Genomic DNA, 21,869 nt, shown 5'->3' on the forward strand with positions numbered 1-21,869 from the left:
CAGACAGAGAACGTGTTCATATGAAGGTGTACAAGGGCTGAATGAATATTTGCTTTATTCATGTACGGTCTCTACCTGCTGCAATGCGAAACACAACATATTGAAGGGCACCACTCTACCATATATCAGCTTTCCAATATCGCACATGTAGAGAAGGGGTTTTCATTTATCTAGTAAATCATGTTTGTCATGTTTATCTCCAAGCTTTTTTTTCTTCTTTTGCTTCTGTAGTAAGCTGTAGAAAGGTTTATTGAATGAATAATTGATATTCTTTGGAAAGGGTGGTTTTGAAAGGTTTGTGCTTGGAGCTAAGGTGTTTGGAAAACATGTGTCTAGTATCATTTTTCATTTTCCACCCATCTCTTTTGGTCAATGACTTCACATTCATCAAAAGCAGACTGTCACCCTCAGCCACAGCAGCATCTATAACATTTCAGACTGATAAACTGCCACTCTAAATAATTGTAATGTTAATTAAATTATGGTTTGCATGAGGAATCCATCTTCTTTCATCAATTGCAATTATGTGTCGGTCTTCATTATTAAAATGTGCATTAAAGATTATAAAAATAGGTTTTGTTACTAAGTGTATACAGTGGATGCCTTGTGAACTGCAGCTCATGCTCCAAAAGACCCCAAGCTTAATGCTGAGTTTAAAACCCATTTCTTGTCTGCTCACAGCCCTGCGCTAGCTATAGGCTAGGCCTCTCTATGTTTAGTTAATCTATCTGATAAAGTTTTGGTCGAACTGGCCCCTCCGCTGTGCACCAGCGGCAGGAATTAAGAGAGAGAGAGAGAGAGAGAGACAGAGAGACAGAGAGAGAGAGGGACTAGAGTCCAATAAAGAAGAAGTACAAGATACAAAGGAAACTAAGAGATAGGGGAACTCAGATAAGGAAATTATTGTAGGAATGGAAATAAAAATGGGGTTTCTGAAGGTCATAATAGTAAGGGTTGATTGCGCTAAAAAGGGTCCTGGATACTGGATCATCTGAGTACACACTGGCCTTTAATATTAGAACAAAGCAACATTTCAGGAACAATTCTCTTAATTTTCTCGAACAACCTTCCAGCCATTGTCATAGAAAATTTTACATAACAATTCTCATGGAAATCATGTGAATTTGACCAGCCGCCTCAACAATTTGGACTTCAACATTTGGCTACCCCCCCAACAACATTGTTTTTCCTGCATACAATGCCATGTATTGGATGTGGATCAAGAGATCTAGGACTCATGGTACACTGACAGAACTAAAAGGACCAAAAGCTTTGGTTTGCCACAAAGGAAGCGCCTCTTTTGTCACCCAATTTACTTCACGCAAGAACGTACACATGCACACACACACAGACACAGGTGAGTCTTCCATATTTTTCACTGTAAACAGACGCAAGGGGGCTCTTCAAAGCCATGCATATCAAGTTGTGAGAGCACTTCTTTGTTCATGATGGCTGCCTGAAATGGCTCCTCAATGCATCCCATCCACTGAAATGGTGTCCTTTAAAGTGGTTGTGATACTTCTTGAAGACTAATTCACCCTTGGCACCACCATCAAGTAAAGGATGGCTATGGAGTGAAATGAAACAGTATATTTTTTGTTTATATAACGATTAAATATAGAAATTATAAATATAGTGATTTGACATAAAAAAAACGACAGCTGCGGAACATTTATTATATATATTTATGTTTTCAAACAGCAAAGGGAGTTTAAAGTTTAAATTGAACACGACTGCAATCAACTGCGCTTAAATGCCGCGTGTGTACGGACAGAATCTAAACAATCCGCGCATCCTCATGAACAAACGCTCATCCCACAAACGTGAGCCAGTAGTATACGTACTATGAGCCAGCATGTGTGACTGTGAACTGAATGAGCAGCTTAGTGACACACTGGTGTGTTCCAGTTACATTGGTAAGAGCCAGGCTGCTCTGCTTCAACAGAGATCAGCCGACAGGACAACTGTCCTGTCAGCTGATTGAACAGGCCGGCCTGGACGCCTCTGTGACTTATTAACCGACTGTCCCTCAGTGCCTACATGGCTCTCTCACTAATTGTCTCCATAGCCGCCGCTCAGAGAGATAATAACAGAGGTAGTAATAATGATGCCTAGGTCGATGGACGATAGGGTGGTGAGTGCGGGCTCTACTCGTACCCTCCTCCAATTGGACAGCTGGGTCACACGGTGTCCAATCACGTCGCAAGGCAAAATAGAGGCAGAGACGTTCTGTTAAAATGCTACAAAGAGGAGAGCAATTTCATGAATAGAAATCCTCCCTTTTCCTTTTTGAAGGCCAATTTCTACTTGTACTTTTGTATGGGCCAACACTGGTTTGACATCACACAGATACTCATCAGAGGTGCCAGGAATGGACGATTGGATTTTGCAGAGAGTACAGTGTTTCCCTGCACTTCTGTGTCAAGTCTCTCGGCGATATCATCAGCCATTTTCAGTGCCGTGCCCTTTAAACTCAGATGAATTTTTATTAGCCATCAGCACTTTCATTGTTCCTACGGCTTGAAAGTACCACCACCCCCAAAATATATAGTATTAAAAAAAATCCACTATTCCGTTAGGATTGAACACAATTTTCTTTTCGGAAGTTTTTTTTTTTGTGTGTCTGATGTTGACCGGCCATTCGTGACCGAAGGCTCGAACTGAATGGTGGGGGTTGTGGGAAAGCTTGGATGTCTCCTGAAGTGTTGTAGCTGGGCCGTATGAGTAGAAGATGACCTCCTCCATGTTAGTCTCCTGCTCGACAGGTGCCAGAATTATTGTCCCATTTTATGATCAACATCTCCATTTAGTGTGTAACTAATTGGTTTAATCCACGACCTTTGAGAGGAAATTCTATTTCTCTCTCTTTAAACATCAGCTTTTGCTTTATTTATTGACTGAAACAATTTGAAAACTATATTGAAACTTCGGCTTTTATATCCACCAGGGACACATTTTAATTTAAAAGCCTTTTCCTCAGAATGACGGATGTGTCCTCGGAATGACACTGCTTCAAGCTAATATATAAATTTTTCAATTTGACTCGAGGTTTCCTTCAGTGATTCATTATTCTTGCCATCAATCCTTGGCTTGATCTATGGTGGGAACAACTAGACCTATGTTAGCTCCCAGTCATCTTGAGCATAGCAGTTCACACTCCATTCAGTGGGTCTGTGATCTTTCTCCAAACTCCTGCTATCTTATTGATCCCTAATTCACCATCTCCTTTGCCCAAATGCTACATTTTTCCAGTGAAATACAAATGAGATTCAAAACACACAAAACTGCAGCACTGAGGGTGCCCAATGCCATTAGCTTTATTCGTGTGGAGACGCACAGACAGGAGATGAGCCAACAAAAAAGAGCAAATGATAAAAACAAATTATAATGAGGCCTACGAGTGACTAAGAAAGGGAAAATGATGGGACACCATTAAAATGATTCAAACTGCAAAAAAAAAAGAAGATTCAAACTGTGTGTCATCGTGTGGGTTTTCTCCAATACACAGCTTCTGCTCAAATTACGATCTTATGGGTGAAATATGACTCATGTTAATGTAGGACGTACAGTCCCTTAGACGGATAGCTTGTCTTTCATTTGGTAACAATTTAAATCAGAATCAAATCAAAAATGTATTCATAAACAGTATGTATTCAAAGTTGGGGTTGATATTAAGCATTCACAAAAGTTTAAATGACTCTCATAACATTTACTATGATCAAATGAGCAACATTTGATGGTTAATAGTAGTAAATAATTGTAAATACAATGGGGGAGCCAAAAGGGTATAGTGGTGTGCTTGTACAGCCTTCCCTCTGAAACTCAATATGCAGAAAATACCCTCACCTTGTCTGTAATTAACAGTAAAGAAGGCAACGAACATGCTGTGCAGCTTTGAGCTATGAGATCCTTCTGCTCCACAGCCAAACGGTAGAAAGAGAGACGGCCGGTAGAGAGATATTCAAAGAGCATGACAGAGAGAGTGAGAGAGAGAGAAAGGTTGGTCCTACACAAGCCAAACCAAAGAATGACCACACACGGACTGGCACGCAGTAAATACATCCTTAAATGCCAAGGTACTGTCAGTTATGACAGACACAAAGCCACGGGTGTTGAATCAAATCGCTTCGCCAACATTCATGTGTTAAAAGTATGTCTGTGAAAACACCACAGTCCCCCTCTAGCTTTCAGAAGGTGATTGGATTAAAGTTTTGCGGGCACTTCTACCAGCGGCTGCAGAGATCAATGAGTCAAAGTACACCAGTAGCCCATTGTTTTTCTTCAGTGCAGTAGAGTTTTAATATGCCCCTGAACACTCATGGCTGTTCAGTACACAGTCTGAGATGTGTGGTACCCTATGGGCAGTAGTATAAGCCTTATGTCCGAGGGCCATTATGGTTCTAGGTCAAGAACCCATAATAGGATTGAATTGGGGCCAGTGTTTTCCATTATGAGACGCGATAACCTCTCATACAGGAGGCTACCATGACCGTGGGGGTCATGGTAGCCTCCTGTGTATAAATGACATTTACATTTCTTAGCGCAACTCGGCTAATCGTTAAAGTGCAATTAAATAGACTCTACTTGCAGTTTGTATAATATAATACAATTACATTTAATATAATTAAATAAAAAATTCAATACAAAGGACTGGCCCCTCATGTAAACCAGTTATTTATTGGTCTTTGGGATGCATTATCTTACAAAGATCAGTGTTTGTTGAAGGAATGTAGGCAATGTCTTGACAGAAGTTGAGGGTCTCAGGTTTGTCGATATTCACAATCACTTCACAATATTTGGCTATAAGAGATGCTATTTTAGTGTCCTTTTGGGTCATTATCTCGTGTTCGGCACAATCTCATTTGCAGCCTTGGCCGCGGGCTGAACTGCTGAGAAACCTATAAAGTGTCCGCATCAGGGTAGTAACAGAAAATAATCGCAGGACATAATAAAGGGTGGCATTCAATACGGAGTGCTTACATTTTTACATTGCTTCTATGATTTTCATCTCCTGTGCTTTGTGTATTCTGTTTTCTGTACAACTAAAAGAGAAAGAGAGAGAGAAAGTAGGGATCGGAAGGCAACATTTTAAATCGGGACATGGGATGGCTTTGCCCTTCTTCGCAGCGAGTAATGGTGGGTACTCAACAGGGGCACACGAGAGAAAATGTACGAGAACAAATGTTTTCATGTATCACTTATTATTATTCTGGCTCATCACAATCTCTCAAACCCCATTCTTAGTGGGAGTGTTAGACTGCTTCCCCCCACCACCTAGCGAATCATTAGAGAAAGAACATCTCCTCATTACAAAAGTTTTAAAAACTTGTTGGCAGCACAAGAGAAAAGAAAGTCACACATCACCCCCTGAATAACTGACAACTTTGTCTGGAACCATCAGGAACAATGGGAGAAGAGAGGTAGCAATAATACGACTGTCAGACCTGACGACGACGCTGGCAGAATAATAAGCCAAGACTTTGCCTGTACAGAGTATTGTCTTTTGCCAGAAAGGTTCCAAACTTTATTTCTGATATCTCAAATGTGTGCATCTATCCATCTATATATATTCCTAGTGACATATATACAATATTCTTACCCTTCAGACCGGTAAAAAGACTGCAATACTGGCTGCTGAGGCGGAGAGACTGTGTCTGTCTCCTTATCTCCTTCTCCGACGTGCACTCTAAAAGACCACAAGGTCCACAGCACATATGCATTCCCATCAATAACCCGGGCAGGGTAAGGACGGCGATAAGAGCCGTGATGAGCGTGTTTAATGCCACCCATCAAACGTCCTCTTCCTCCTCATCAGCACACAATAGGAAGGGTGGTGGTGGTGCACATCGGCATGCAGCACGTTGCCGGCTCCAGGCTTCCCCCGTCTGCCTCAACTCTAATCTTGGACCCAGCAGTCCGACTATGTTAAGCAGAACTCCTGTGGGGGGAGACGGCACAGAGCATGGGCCGGAAACCAGAAACTGAAGGGCTGGAGTTACGCCCTGTCTCCTGTTTTGTAAGGGAGATATACTATCGCAAATATGCATTTTAATAAGTGTATTTCTCTAGTGGCTAGTCGACAGGATGTTGATTTGAAAATGTACTGACACTTCTTTCTGGTTAATTACTGCTGGACTGGAGCTATATAATTGGTCGAAGCAAATATTCAGTGAAATATTTTGAAATGAAAGCCTAGATTCAACCAGATTTTAGCTTGTCTGTCATCGGACTTTACAGATGAATCTAAATTCTTTATATATTTATCTGAAGTCTGATATCTGAGACTACTTTAACCTTAACTATCTATATGTACAGAAGTGGACTCGTTATTGTATAAGTAAGCATTTTTTCCATTTCCATTTGTGTCAATTTAAATTCCCCTCTCATGTTTCAAATATAAATCAAAATTGTTTCCTTCCTCTCTGTCCTCATGAAAATTCTCCTGGCTTCCTACGTGTCCAGTTACCTTTTCACGATGAACTCAGTCCCCTAAGGATTGCGCTTTGTCCACGCTAAATGCCTGTTTTAATTGTTAGATAAGCTGTGAAGGCCATATCCTGCGTTAACGTGTCTTTCACCTGCATCCCTTCAATAGCTCTCTGCTCCACCGAACTAGCATGATTCCACTGTAGATAGACAACAATGGCCAGATGAAAGTAGCCGAAGAAGGAATGTAAGCCAAGAAGAAATGGGAGTGACAGAGAGGCAGGCAGAGAAAGGCTGATGTCAATAATATAACACACAAGATGGCAGGCACGACTGTAGCGGCTGTCTGAACATGTTTGTGGGCTGAATATTTATCTTTAAAACCAAACTGATTCAAGAAATGACATTTTCGCGTTCAAGAGTTATTACACGATTCACGACATAAAGTGTTTAATGAAGCAGTTACTTTTGATAATATGGTAAACAAGTAAGATGCAGACGAAATTGCCGCTTTACATTGATTATAACCTCCCAAAGAAGATAGGAGAAGGTCATATACACATTATATCCACTTGAACAAGCTTTCATTTAAGCACTGAACCCAAACCTCTATTTTCATAATAATGTAAACAATTCTAATATCCATGCCTCTCTCTGTCAGTGTGTGCAGCTTTTAGGGGTGTCCTGGACTACGGCTTTGCAAAGCTGATTTGATTCGTCAGGCCGGACCCATCGTCGACTGATTGCGGATGATGATGTTGTTGATATTTATTTAGAAATGTAGCTCAATGATGCCTACTTTTGGGACTTTTGCCTGGTTTAAACCATTGTACAATAATCAATCGGCTTATCAGGGTTTCCCACAGCTGTCTATAGGCGAGGGGCAGCGCCTCCTGCTCAATGTTCGACCGCCTCTACAAACAACTTCTCACAATATGACTTCAATGTGTGCGTCCGTTCATGTCAGCATCTGCATCTAATTTGTCTCTATCTCCGTCTCTATGGAGACGGAGAGCTCTGTTCTGTCTGATCCGGCATTCACACCTGATCATGACGAAACCCCATCGATAAAGAGAATTTAGAAGCCTTTGACTTAAAGGGATAGTTCACTGATTCAGAACCGGCATTCTATCATTATAAAATCGCTATTATATATAATATAAAAAAACGTGTTTCTTCCCTCAGTCTAACCCAGTCCTCCAGTCACCCAGCTGCTCTGATTACGTTTCTCCTGAGATGACGTCAAATTACATGTTTGACGTCATCTCAGGAGAAATTTGCTTGCCTGCTAGAATTCGCGAGGACTACAAACCACTAATTCTGCATATTTGTAAGCCCACCAATAAGGAATGAGGGGGGCGGGAGCTCGCGTACGAGATGTAAACACAATGTCCGCCATGTTTCTTCACCGCATAGCTGGAGAACTAGACCGACACAAACCTCCGACCAAGTGGATTTTGAAAATATATTGTTGGATTCGGACATTTAGGGCTATTTGTACGAGCCACAATACAGCCAGGAAAAATTGAGACAAATGGAGGAGGAGGCTGCTGCAGCTGACCAAGCCTTGCCTGTTGCAGAGGACGAGGAGCCGGAGCGCGCCGGAGTGAACTGCTCTGTTCGCCTATGGACACTAACAGAGTCCCTGTGCTGCAGCGAATTTCAGCGATGCCAGTTTCTTCTAGAAGAAATGGCTGAATTTGGCGAGGACGGGGCCATGTGTGTAACCTAACCTCACCCAGCGCAAGTGCCTCGTTCCTACGGCTGTGCTTCGCGTACCAATAATGACATTCAAGAACACCATCGAGTGTAAGATTGCGATTCAATAACACAAACCATCTTCATTTTCAACAATATTGTAAAATATTTTCATATTGTGGGTTAATTTGCCCTTGAATTCAAGCTTTCTGCCCGAGTTCACCTCCATCAGAAAATAGTTCCTATAGTAACGATAGCCGACTCTTGGTCAGTTGAACGTTGTTATGGAAACTAGGCTCATGAAAGTAGTTTCGGCTAGTTAGCGTAGTGATACTTTCTGTAATTAGGCACAATCTTTTTGTCCGTTCTTTCACCAGGCATTTAAACAAAAAAATGTTAAATACAATATGTCAGTGTATAGAACTAATGCCGGACCAGTAAATTTAGCAGAACAGCGAAAATGCACACTACCTAATAGGAATAGGCCATATCTAGCGAGTGGCTAGATATGACAGCTGCTTTAGACACTGTTTGCATTTCACTTGTTTTGGATCATCTATAATGGTTTTGAAATGCTGCCAAACTTTAACTTTAAAAGTTTTTCCCTGATATCGTCTATCCTTCTATACTAACAGGCTAGAATGTGCTCTGTTTCTAAGGAAATTATTGGAAACTGCCACTGCCATTACACAAAGGGGTTATCAAACAAACAATAAGGACATTTATTGAAAGCAAAACATAACACTTCAAATTGCACACAGAAGACTGAGTCAATCTCCCACCCCCACAGAAAAAACATTGTATTTCCTTCTAGAAGCCAAGCAATGCCATGGTATCATTTGGCACCCACGTCCTCCCAATGCAACGACCCGCACACACACACAGCTTCCTGACACGACGTTTCGACTATTAAACACAATGTCTTTCTATTGAAAATCAGAATTGTTGCAGATTTGAGGGCACCCCGCTATCAGTGTGTTTTGGTGTTAAGAAAATACAAGACATAGACATGCAAATTAATTAAACATTCATTGTTCCTTAAATATAATTTTCCTTTCATATGAACGTAATGTAATATGTAATAACGTATGTAATATGTGTTGCATAACGAATGCTTAATGGAAATCACTTCAGAACATGAATTGTATGTAGGTCAGTCAGCCAAACTGATATCAAACACACATTAGACTCTTGATTTTTAAACTCTTAAGTCTGAAGCTGTTTACAATGAACCTCTGTGCACTATATGGTTGCGGAGTGTGTGTGTGTGTGTGTGCGTGCGTGTGCATTTATACAATGTTAATTTTTTATTACTTCATTTAGAATTTGCTATTCATTCATGTTATTAATTCAATAATTCATTGCAGTATGTCCGTGTGCACTTACTATGTTACAACACATATGTAATGATGTGTATTCATGCATGCGTAGTTAGGTATGTGTATGTATGCAACCATCCGTAAATGTGCGGGTGTGAGTGCGTGTGTGAGCATCTTGTGTGTGAAAGCACAAAATAATCTCTGCTTTTTTGATGCCAATCGTGCTGAAGGCTGTCAATACTAATTAACCCACCCCACTCATAATGTCAGCATCTGGGCTATTAATAAAGGAGGCTGCATGGTGTCAGCCTGGATGACATTCCACAATGAAACGCCACATGAGGTGCATTCTGGGAGCATCATAAGGGGCCCTGGCTGGGGCTTGTGAGGCTTGTGCAGCCATCCTTCACACCTTTGATAGCCCCGCTTCTGCCTCTCTGAAGACAGGAAGAGAACGGTCTCTCACAGATCAATTAGTGAAAAGAGGAAGTCAATTGCATTAGCTTTGTTTCTCTTTGTTCTTCTCAACCTGTACATCCATGGTCTCACCATATTGTCACAGTTATTTATTAAATATGTTTATTTGTATTTCCTTTCTCAGCCTCTGAACGTCTCCCTCTGGTATCCTTTTTCATGTGTTTGTGTGTGTGTGTGTGTGTGTGTGTGTGTGTGTGTGTGTGTGTGTGTGTGTGTGTGTGTGTGTGCATGTTCCCTTCCAGTGGGATGCATTCTGAATGACATGCTGTGTCATCGGTTGTAAACATCCACTTAAATTGGCTGCCCCTGTCCTTGGGGGGCATTTTGGCCTGGAATGAATGAACTGTTGTAGTTCCAAATTACTTTGGACCAGGTGTGGAGAACCCAGATAAACGTATGGCTCTGTGTGTGTGTGTGTGTGTGTGTGTGTGTGTGTGTGTGTGTGTGTGTGTGTGTGTCTATGTGTGTGCTTTTGTGTGATGGATTCAAGCTAAACATCTTCACCCCGATTTTCCTGACCTTGCTAAATTCTTTCTTCACAGCACCAACTTCCTGCTACTCCCAGGCAGACACTCAGTAATAATAAACACCAACCATCACAGTGCTGGGGGGGTTGAAAGAGGGGCGAAAAAACAAACAGGGAAATTGCCCAATGGCCCAAAAATAAGCTTCAAGAAGTATTGCATGTCAACCTGACATAAACCAACATTTGCCAAGGACTTTTCTGTTTGTACCGCACGTATTACAGAGATATGTGCAAATTGAGCGTCCATCAGACTTTATTATAGTACCCAAAGATGAGAAGCTGAACCGTTTGTACGGTTAGTTCAGGTTTCACTTTGAAAGTCTGTGGGCACATCTTTTAGTTGTTGCAACCGAAGGTTGAAGAAAAAGATATGAGAGTCATATCTGTAGTATAGATCCTACTGTCACGCAAATCCAATGTAAAATATATAACAAGATATAGAACAGAATGGAACTCAATGTCCTTGAATATCAATCAAATACATATTTGTTTTGATTGTTCTCAGCCTTGCTTGTAATCATATGATTCATGTTGGTGTAAGTGGCATCGACTTTAACAATAATAAACAATATATGTATATGTATGTAACAATATATATGTATATGTATGTACTGTATATATATATTCCTGTATTATTTGAGGTGAACAATGAGTAGATACTTAAATGTTGGCAAAAGTGTAATAGTTATATTCCTCATGACTGGCATGTCTTGGAACGTATGCGCTACTGCTTTATTTCCTTCCTTCCTTCCTGTCATTATTCCGAGCAATATATAGTAAAAAAATGTGTTCATGAGGTAAGAATTTTTCTTTCCTTCACGGAACGTGCACAAAAGCATGTGCATGCACGCTGAAATTAGCCCCCAGCAAATGTGTTTTGATGATGAGTGACACGATCCATCAAAGCATCTGGCACCAATAGCACTATGCCTGACGTCCCCAACGCAGCTCTTCACGTATGACTCCCTCAGCAATTTTCACATGGCCAAGATATGGTAATTGTTTCTGTGCTTGAGAGTGTGTGTGTGTGTGTGTGTGTGTGTGTGTGTGTGTGTGTGTGTGTGTGTGTATGTGTGTGTGCCTGCATGCTTTACTTGACGGTGATTGTGTTTGAGTTGCTCATATTCAATTTAAATGATGCCATTCTCAATATTTCAAATCTCTATACTGTCACCTCCCTCTGTCTGTTTTTCTGTGTCAAGCTCTCACTCTCTCACTCTCTCCCTATCTCCCTCTCTCTCTTCCTAAGATTCTTTGTCTGTTTCTCATACTTTTTTATTTCTCTTTCACCTGTTCCTGTCACTGTTGCACATCTCAGCGCCCTCTTTCTCTCTGCCTCTCCTGTTGTCCCTCTAGCTCTCTCTTCCTGTCTCAATGTCACTCTCTGATTTCTTCTCACAATGACAGACCACTTTGAAGTACATTAATTTGATCTTCAGATGAATCAATCATAACTAACTGTCAACTAATTTTGTGGGTGTGTGCCATTGAGCAAAAAAATCACATTTTGTAAAACACACACACACGCACACACACACACACACACACACACACACACGCACACAGACACATACACACACACACACACACACACACACACACACACACACACACACAGTAAGAAAGATCAACAACACACCCCCATATATCCCACGTGCAACGAGCTAGGAGATGAAGACACAATTGATCAATGTTTCTCTCCTTCACCTCCATCACCTAACGTAAACTCACACAGGACTCTTTCTCTTACTTAATTCTCTCTCACGCCATTCCTTGACACCTCGTCCCACTGCATTGTGCCTTCACCCTTTGTTCAGTCTCCTCCCTCGACTCAACCGCCAGTGTTTCCTCTTCAATCTCTATTTGTTCCCTGGCTCCCTGCTGCTTCCGCTCAGACTTCTTGTCTGTGCCTTTACATCTCCTCTGCCCCGAAGATGTCCAATTATGGCATACTGAAGTGTGGTGCAGAATGGGCCGATCACAATCAGTAGTTACTCAAAGTTCATTTTAAGTTCACTTATAAGTAAAAAGTACACATGTGTAAGCTGAAAATCAAAAAAAAAATAATAATAATTAACCAGTTTGATTGAAAACTGTAGATGTTACTAGAACTAGTCGTAGATATTTTGTATACTATCTAATTGCCAAGTTTATTCAGTAGATTGATAATAATACACTCCTTAAAATGAGATTAATGTTTGTTTTTTGGGACACATTCAATATTTTATTGCTATTGAAAGCAAGCTGTTGGTAAATTAGTAAATTTTGTTCTGTTTTTAACTGCAACGCTTTGTAAAAAAAAAGTGCAGAAACTGTCAATATATTTATAGTGTTTGGCAGCTAGAAATTAAATAAACAGGGGAACATAAAACATAGTGAATATCAATAATAGCTACAGAAGAATTTAGCAAATACATTTTGCTTCATCGGACAATGGCTATATATCAATTAAAAACTCATACAAATCACTTTTATCTTTACACAGCATATCTCTTGAGAATTTCAAGGCCGTTTGGCAATTAGTAGAGTATTTCCATTGGCCTAGATGCTCTAATTTCACTCTACGACCACTCACTCACCCATCACCTTTTGCTGCGAAACAAGCGTAAACAACATCGACAATCGATAGCTGTTCACAACAACAAGCCAGCCATCGGTTCAGACAACACGCCACTACTTAGTTTCAAAAGTTCAGGCAAACTTTCCATCTGCTGAATACTAAAAGAGAATTATTCTTTGCTTTTTCATCACCTTATCTCCAACCTTATTATATGCAAAGACACACACACACACACACACAGGTACACGCAGATACACACACAGGCACACACACACACACACACACACACACACACACACACACACACACACACACACACACACACACACACACACACACACACACACACACACACACACACACACACAGGCTTAGGTACATGCACATACACCCACACACCCACACACAGGCGCAGGCACACGCACACACACAAACTTTTTCTCTAAACATTTTGCATTGCCATCCATTTTTCTTGCGAATATGCCCCCTAATGTGCGAGGGGTATCCCTACATGACAATGAAGCAGCGCATTAGGGCATTGCCATTTCCCACTAATATCTTTCCTCGCTGTCACACAATGAGTGCCTCGAATCTCGATAACAGGACACAATGCTCCTCCAGCATGCTTCAGACACCATTTTGTCCACAGACGAGAGAGACCATTGAGGCCTTACTTCCTCTGTGTCCGTGCCTCAAAGGGAGAAAAGTAAGAGGGGGCACAAATGAGAAAAGAATTAGGCAAATGTAAAACAAATTGGGTGGCGTGGGACCAGTCGCAGCAACACCAGATTTAATTCAAACAAGTTGCTCCCCCTACTTGTCTAACACGGCCCATTTCCAAAGTAAAACAGTGACTGTCGTTTGGTGGAGACTTTTATGCAAAGCCTCTTACAATACCGTGAGGGCATTCAGACTGAGCACGGCTCCCACACGGTACTCAAAACCCCTAACTGGGCGTTCATACAAAGAATCCAAAAGAGACAGGAAGTCCTTCTGAACCAAATTGGCAAAAAAAAAAAGAAAAGCAGAAATATACGCGATGCGGAGCATAGACAGTTTGGTTCTGAGGAGCTGACATCCCACTTCACAAGTCTCAACTCTGCTCTATTTCTTTAGATGCAATAACATGACATTTAAAGTAATGCATGCATGTACACAACGGGACAAAAGTAAAGGAGAACAATAACACATTCCATCCACCAACACGCAACAATGTCAACACGTCCTGCTTGAAAACCGGGTGATATGCCAACACCACTACCATACTGCCTTTGAGCTAGGGTGTTTGGTTGTGAACTCACACCATGGCAGTGTTAATAGACATGACATGAGCAGTGGGACATGTATTCATTAGATGACACCAAATAACCAACAGCCCCCAATCCAGGGGTGCGTTCCGACATCACAGGCTTCATATGAGGTGCAACCTTAACATCTTCATTTCCTTCTCTTCTCTTGCCGTTGGAGACAATGGCAACCAATGTGTCCGATGACGATATCAAGTTGTCAAAGGACGAAAAGATTTCAATGTAAAATAAAAACAACTTTCCAACTGGTACCGCTCTATGAAATATAAAACTATCAACAAGTTCATCCAACACGTTCTCCTCTTAGCTCAGAATAAGGCATTACTTATTATGCCCCCATTTACAAGATCATATTTTGGTGTGAATATCTTTTACAGCATTTATTCACTTTATTTATTTTTTAATGTTGCGTGAGCAAAAGATGAGGCTGACAGGCCGAGCCTCGAACAAGCGGTCCAGGACTCTGGGCCTCTCCCACTGCTTTATCCTCCTTCTCTAATTACTATTTCATAGGCCTTCACATCCCTCAGTCACACCTGCTTGCACCTCCCCACTCGAAGGAAGTTGTCTGTCTCTTTCTTTTTTGTGGCCCTACAAAACATGCTGGATGTTTGGGTTCAAGGTCCTTTGTCCACTGTCGTTTTTCTGTGAACTGATTGAATAGTCTACTCTTGTTGTGAAGCAGTCTTACTAAGTGCAAATATAAGGCATATATCATCATGTGGATTTAGACTATGCAAGCGATGGAGATTATGTTGATGTTATCTATTTGAATGAATGAATGAATTAATACGTCTATTTCTTTTGGTAATCACTACAAACAAAGGGCAATCTCAGAGCTATCTATCGAGAAGTAAACACAGCAGTATAATACAAGAATCATTGAGTCGTATGGTACCCAGTTCATTAAATTGTTGATGCGTGACATGAATGGAATATTACAAAATGTCTGGGTTTGGCACCGGCAGTGTCAACGTTAAAATTAACCTGCATTTCAAAATAGAAATGGCCTTCCATCAGTCAGTCGGCCTCCCACTTTCTCTGTCTCTGGCTCTCAACTGCCTCCTTAGTTGCCAACAGAGTGTGACATTTGCTTTAGTCAAACAGCAGGAGACAGTTATGTTCGTGTGACTAAACCAGCAGGAGCGAACATTAAGTGGTGCGATTATGAGCGAGGCATCGATGGAGAGCCGCGTTGGGAGGCCCTTGGTGAGGTTCGCTGTTGGTGTTAGGTGTAGGGAGCCAAACAAACACGGAACCACACTCTATTATTATTGCCTCATGCCTTCCTGTGTCTGTGCAGAGACCTATGGCTGCTGAAATGAAGCTCTGTTTTTCCGTTTTCAATGTCTACTAAGTCGAATATCTGTGCTATATGAAAAGGAACAGAGAGCATAATTTATATATACATAAATTGACAATGTATATGATGTAGGCCAAAAATTAGCTTCCCCTCTTTGAAAGACCAGCAGCCGTCACTGATATATATATATATATATATATATTGATGCTATTCAGCAAGGATTTCATCAGGGTTGTTTTGAGTCATGACAGCTGGTACTTTCAGTTCATCTCGGTAGACTCGGTTCATTTATGACTTAACTACAAGTGATCAAAAGTGTGCATTGGAGTCTAAATTGTGGGTGCTAGCATGTCCGGCTGTTTTACTTGGGCCAGAGCGATCCCTGACTGGATCTGGCTCCGATCGTACTTCAAACCAAGACTGAACTAATTCCCCACGCTCACTCAGCCAGCGTTGTGTTTTAGGCTTGATGAAAGGACTAGGGAAACATTTCTAACGAGAGTTTGAATATTCAAATTGAATCACAGCCACATTAACTTTGTATTCTTTGGACAACGGATCACAATTGCTCATGAGTGTGTGTGTGTGTGTGTGTGTGTGTGTGCCTGTGTGTGTGGATTTGGCAGCGGTAGTCACTGCTTGGACTCTGTGTAATGAATTCTCTTGATTTTGACCATGACCTATGCTGCACATGGGTATATACACACGCATAGGGCACATATAACAAACAGAGTGAGGACTGAACAGCGATAACAAGGATGGTTATCATTGTGCTGGAACATAATGAAGGTCAGCTCAGCTGGAATATAGGGATGTAGAATAAACACCTTCTTTCATCAGTCAATCCATCCATCCATCCACCCACCCACCCACCCATCCATCCATCCATTGCGCCGCACAGCACAAGCTCTCAACTATTGCAGGATGAGGCATTAAGCAGAGAGAGAGAGAGAGAGAGAGAGAGAGAGAGAGAGAGAGAGAGAGAGAGAGAGAGAGAGAGAGAGAGAGAGAGAGAGAGAGAGAGAAACACACACACAGACAGACAGACAGACAGACAGACAGGCAAAAGAGAGATGGATATAAGGAGAGAGAGAGGGAAAGGGGAGGAGAGGGATATATAGAGATAGAGAGATGGGGAGAGGGAAAGAGGGAGAGAGAAAGAGGGAGATAGAAACGGCTAGAAAGAGGGAGAGAGAGCGAGAGAGGGGAACCGGTCTCTCCAAAGGAAAGACAATCCAAGCGGTTCAGACCGCAGTGAGAAGTGGAACAATGGAATGGAGGTATACGTTAGGAGTGCAGGGGAGAGGAGGGGAGGGGAAGGGAGAGAAGGTGAGAGTATAGTGTAGCATAGCACAGGAGAGGGAGAGAGGGAGGGAGAGAAATAATTAAACAGAGAGGGAAAGAAAAGGGGGATTTGAGAGATTGTATCAAAGGGAATGGCTTCTCAGCATTTTGTCACAAGAGAGTGAATTGAATGAATAGTGAATTAATGAGGAACTGTAGACGGGCCGAGAAAGAGACGCACGTGCACGAGAGGCATTGGGATACGTTTGATTGTTAACTATCCGTCTGTATCAAAACGATGCACACAACCCATATTATGAAATGTTTTATTCCATCAATATCACTTTGTCGAATATCAAAGGGTTTAAGACATTTCTTGGATGCTTGAGCATGGTGCTATTGTCTCAGTTTGGTGAGACAGAGACACCCGGAGGATCATGTATTCAGAGTCCTCAGAGTGAACCCCTGATGTAAAAATATGACTATTTTTATATCAGGATTTGTCACTGGTGGGTGGGAATGCCGAAAGAAGAAGTTCTAGGGAGCGGTAAGGAAAGAGAGGGAGACAATTACAATGTGGGAAAAACAGAGAGAGAGACTTTTTGCAAAAAAATATAAATTATCAGAGATATTATCTGGGAGCGAGAGAGAGAAAGAGAGAGACTGAGAGGGAGAGGGAGAGAGAGCGGGAGAGAGAGAGAGAGACAGAAAGAGAGAGAGGGAGACAGAAGGAAAGCAAGAGAGAAAGAGAGACAGAGGGAGAGAGAGAGAGAGAGAGACAGAGACAGCAAGACAGAGAGAGAGACAGAGAGATCATACAGCAAGAGAGGATGAGAGAATCATTGCTACATTGCCATGGCACACTGGGATAGTAATGAGACAAACATTAGTGTGTGTCTGTGTTCCACAAGCCTCTTTGTTCTACTGACAATAACCTTAATTGGGACCAAGTGGGAGAGCAGGACAATAGGAGTCTAGCAGACGGAGAGAGCGTGTTAAAGAAGACAAATATGGAACATGACACCCGTGCTTTGCCCCCCACTTAAGACCCATGGTAACAACACACAGCGGCTACAGTCAGGGAGTTGGGGAGATGAAAGCATGTAATGCTTTTATCCCCCCAACTCCCTGACTGTAGCCGCTGTGTGTTGTTACCATCGGTCTTAAGTGGGGCATGTTGCATGTGGCTCAGGAGGTAGAGAGGGTTGGCTGGTAACCGGAAGGTTGCTAGTTCGATCCCCGGCTCCGGAGTGTTGAGGTGTCCCTGAGCAAGACACCTTACCCTCACCGCTTCTGACGAGCTGGCTGTCACCCTGCACGGTGGACACCGCCGTCGGTGTGTGTGAATGTGTAAATGGGTGGGTGAATTTTAGGCGATAAAGTATAGCGCTCTGATTGGCCACCGGTTAGCAAAGCGCTATGTAAAATACAGTCCATTTACCATTTACCATTTACATTGGGAGCGGTAGAAGGAGTGACGGAGAGAGTGAGAGGGGCCAGTAATGGAGGCGGAGAGATGGAGAGAAGGAGACGGGCCAGTGAGCTGAGATGGCAGGAAACGCAAAAGGAGGTATAGGACATACCTGCATAGCTCCTATACTAACAGGAGGTATATGAGGTACATACAGTGCCTTTACAAACGGAAATATCTGCTCACTCAGACCTACACAGAGGACACCGGTCCAACTCGGTTCTCGTCTCACAAACCCCTTTAGCCTTTAGATTCATAAGCTAAAGTATCGTGGCTGACAAGCACAAATCAGGGTTAAGAAGGCTTTTCACTTTGTTTTGCGTCATAATTCTTTCGACCAATCATGTTGCTGGACACCATGTAGACTAGCCGCTGTAAAATACATTAATTAAAATCAGCTTCTGAAAGCTTCAACCACCTGCGCCAATGAGTTTCTCTTTGGTACAATGTCTCTGTAACGGAACAGAGAAACAAGGCCTTACTTGTATTTTTCCGGCCTAGGCTCTGAGTAGACTCCCCCCAGATATATATTGCATAAGTTATACATGAATCACAACCACTAATAATGAAGGAAATATCAACTATATGAACTCTCCATCATCGTGTTCAGATGACCGGTCTGGTTGCAAAAGGACAAACACATCGTTCATTGGTATCGTGCAGTGACATGTTTTTTGCACATTTCCATTACATCAGAGGTCACACCCCATTCCATAGGGATGCAAAGTTCCGCTCTCCATCGGCAAAACAGGGTTTCCCACCCGAAAGGCCAGGAGAGCACTTTGTTACAGTGGGAGTACTCAGTTCCCAATGTAGCCCATTACAGCTCTATGCACATGGCTGATTCCTCTTCACTGAGGGGAACACCAATGTGTATGTGTATGGGTGTGGGTGTATGTGTGTGTGTGTTTGTGTGTTTGTGAGAAATGCAGAGTGGGTTTTAAGGATGGAAATGTATTCAGTAAATGATTTTAAAAAGATTGAATCTATGAGAATACTTCTATTCTGATTCTGACATAACATTTTCAAAAATGTTTCCAGAAAATCATTTGATACAAATATATTTTTTCCAAAAATGTTCGGCTCTCTGGATTGTATAATGTGTTATATTAATGTTATATTGATTGAGTTGTTTTAGTTACGGACCAGAGATACTAACATGGAGAGATTTTTATTTTTTTTATCTCCACCACCTGTTGGCAAGGAATGTTACTTCCACAATCCAATAGAACCAATTCTACAAGCATTATTGAAAAGCACATTCATTTTTTCAATAATTTCTCATTCTGCATCCCTTCATCCACAGACCCAATCTCACACACACACACACACACACACACACACGCACACGCACACACACACTAATGGTGGGAGAGAGATATAGGGGAGGTCAGAAGGAGAGAGGCAATCTGTCAGCACCTCTGTGGTCCTGCAAGGAGGGAGAGTGGGAGATCAGACAGCAGACACATACAGGTGGCGACAGGGGAGGGAGGGAGAGAGGTACAGAGAGAGAGAGAGAGAGAGGGAGGAAGAGAGGGGAGTAGAGAGGCAGGAAGAGAGGGTGGGAGGGTGGGAGAGAGGAAAGGATTCAACAAGTGAAAAAGACAAGGAAATGAGTTGGGGATCAAATGAAGACTGGAAGGAGGATAATTGAAGGGATGAGAATAAAGAGAAACGCGTGTCCTTCGTTCACTATGTGGTGACAAAGGTAATGTAAATAAAGGCGACTAGTTATTTTGTGTTTATGCGTGCGTGTGTTTGTATGTGCATAGGGGCAATAGAGAAAATTAAGTACATGTAGACACAATGAAGGGAAAATGTACACTTCTGCACTCGCTCTTTTTAATTTTCTCCCCCTTTGCCTTCCCTCTCTCACTACCTCCCTCCTTACCCCCTAACCCCCTGCCCCCTCCCCCCCCTTAATGATGCCATGACTAAAATGTTAATTACCTCAAAAAAGAGAAACGATTGTGAATATCAAACTGCAATTAGCATGCATCATCATGATCATTAGCGCCATTAGCCACAGCACAAGATGGAGGATTATTTACAGATTGCCAAAGAGCTCATCAACTGCTTATTCCATGGCGGGTGATGTTTCATATGCAAAAGAATCATTCCTCCCCTCATTTGTGTAATAAATGTAGCTTAAGAAGCTAACTACTGCACATCCCAGGGCATCCCTGGTGCGGTACATAGCAATGAGGCCCTGGTAATGATACCTAGAAATAATGCCCAGCAAATATGAAGGAGCTCAGTCACAGACACACACACACACACACACACACACACACACACACACACACTTTGAATCCTTCTCTTCTTTAACTCTCTCCTCTCTCTCTAAAATTCATACATATTCCGACATCACAAATGTATACAGACTTAAAGCCGCCGATCACCCTGGCCCTCAGTGAAACACATTCGCTGTGTGCATACACGCATTTCTCAATCCAATGACATCATTAAAGTCAGGCTTTACTTGGATGACCTTCTGCTGGCTCTGTCTCTCTGTCTTTGTGCCCCCGGTGGGTCTATTCGAGCGCTGATTAAACTTTAATCCTTCCATAACTGTCAATTTTCTGATAACCTCACCTTAGTGCAGACAAATGGACTCTTGGAACCTCTCGGAGAGATGGCCACAATGAAGTCATTATTCTCCCCTATGCCCCCCCTCTCTCCCCACAGTCTCCCCCTACCCCCACTCCTCCATTTTGGAGGCCAAATCTCCGCCTGTTATGGCTCTCATTGCACCATTGTGCTCTGAACACCAAAGGTCAATCTACACTCCAGCGGGGGGGGAGGGGGGTGGGGGGGAATATCGTCGTGACAACCCCCCCCGGTGAGCACCCGCGTCACATTTTTACATGGGCTTGAATTATGCAATCTCATCGACTTATCCCCCTCGCCTTCCCCTGACCTTCTTCACACACTGGCGGCTTAAGCTTGTTCTTAGAGCCAGCGCCATACACGTGGCTCCATGTGTCTGCGTGGGTCTCATATCGCCCCCCGCCCCCACCCTGTATTATCTCCGACTCCATCAACGCAGGGCGTTTCACTTTGCCAGCCGTCACCCGTTGGCCCACATTTGCCATCTCTCTGACTCTCCCTTAAGCCCAAAGCCCACCCGGTGCGACTCTCGCTTCATGTTTTGTCGCTTGACCCAAAAAAATGTTAATAAAATCACATTGTTTGGAACACCGCGCAAACGTGGCGGGGCTGTGTTTGTATTCCCCCGCGAGCTCTGGGCTTAACTCAGTCACACACTTCCCCCTTCACTCCCCCCACCGCTAGCGCTCACTAGCGGACCCTCTCGCTCTGCCGCTCGCTCGCTCGCTCGCTCACTCCCTCCCACCCTCTCTCGATCCCTCACCTTGCCGGGATTAACTTTGCTTTGGGCTTAACACAGTCACACACTCCCTTTCATTCTCACCATTGCTAGCACTCCCCAACAAACCTCTCTCTCTCTCTCTCTCCCTCCCTCCCTCCCTCTCCCTC

At 42.6% G+C, this 21,869-nt stretch overlaps 1 protein-coding gene across 1 annotated transcript in view; it reads right to left on the reverse strand.

Moving 5' to 3' along the window:
* Nucleotides 1–21,869, reverse strand: part of grid2 (glutamate receptor, ionotropic, delta 2) — a gene marked incomplete at both ends in the record, with an annotated part of 386,320 nt that overhangs the window by 46,910 nt on the left and 317,541 nt on the right. The window lies entirely within an intron of this gene.

Source organism: Micromesistius poutassou (assembly GCF_964030765.1).
Source record: "Micromesistius poutassou genome assembly, chromosome: 5".
In the NCBI taxonomy this organism is placed as follows: domain Eukaryota; kingdom Metazoa; phylum Chordata; class Actinopteri; order Gadiformes; family Gadidae; genus Micromesistius; species Micromesistius poutassou.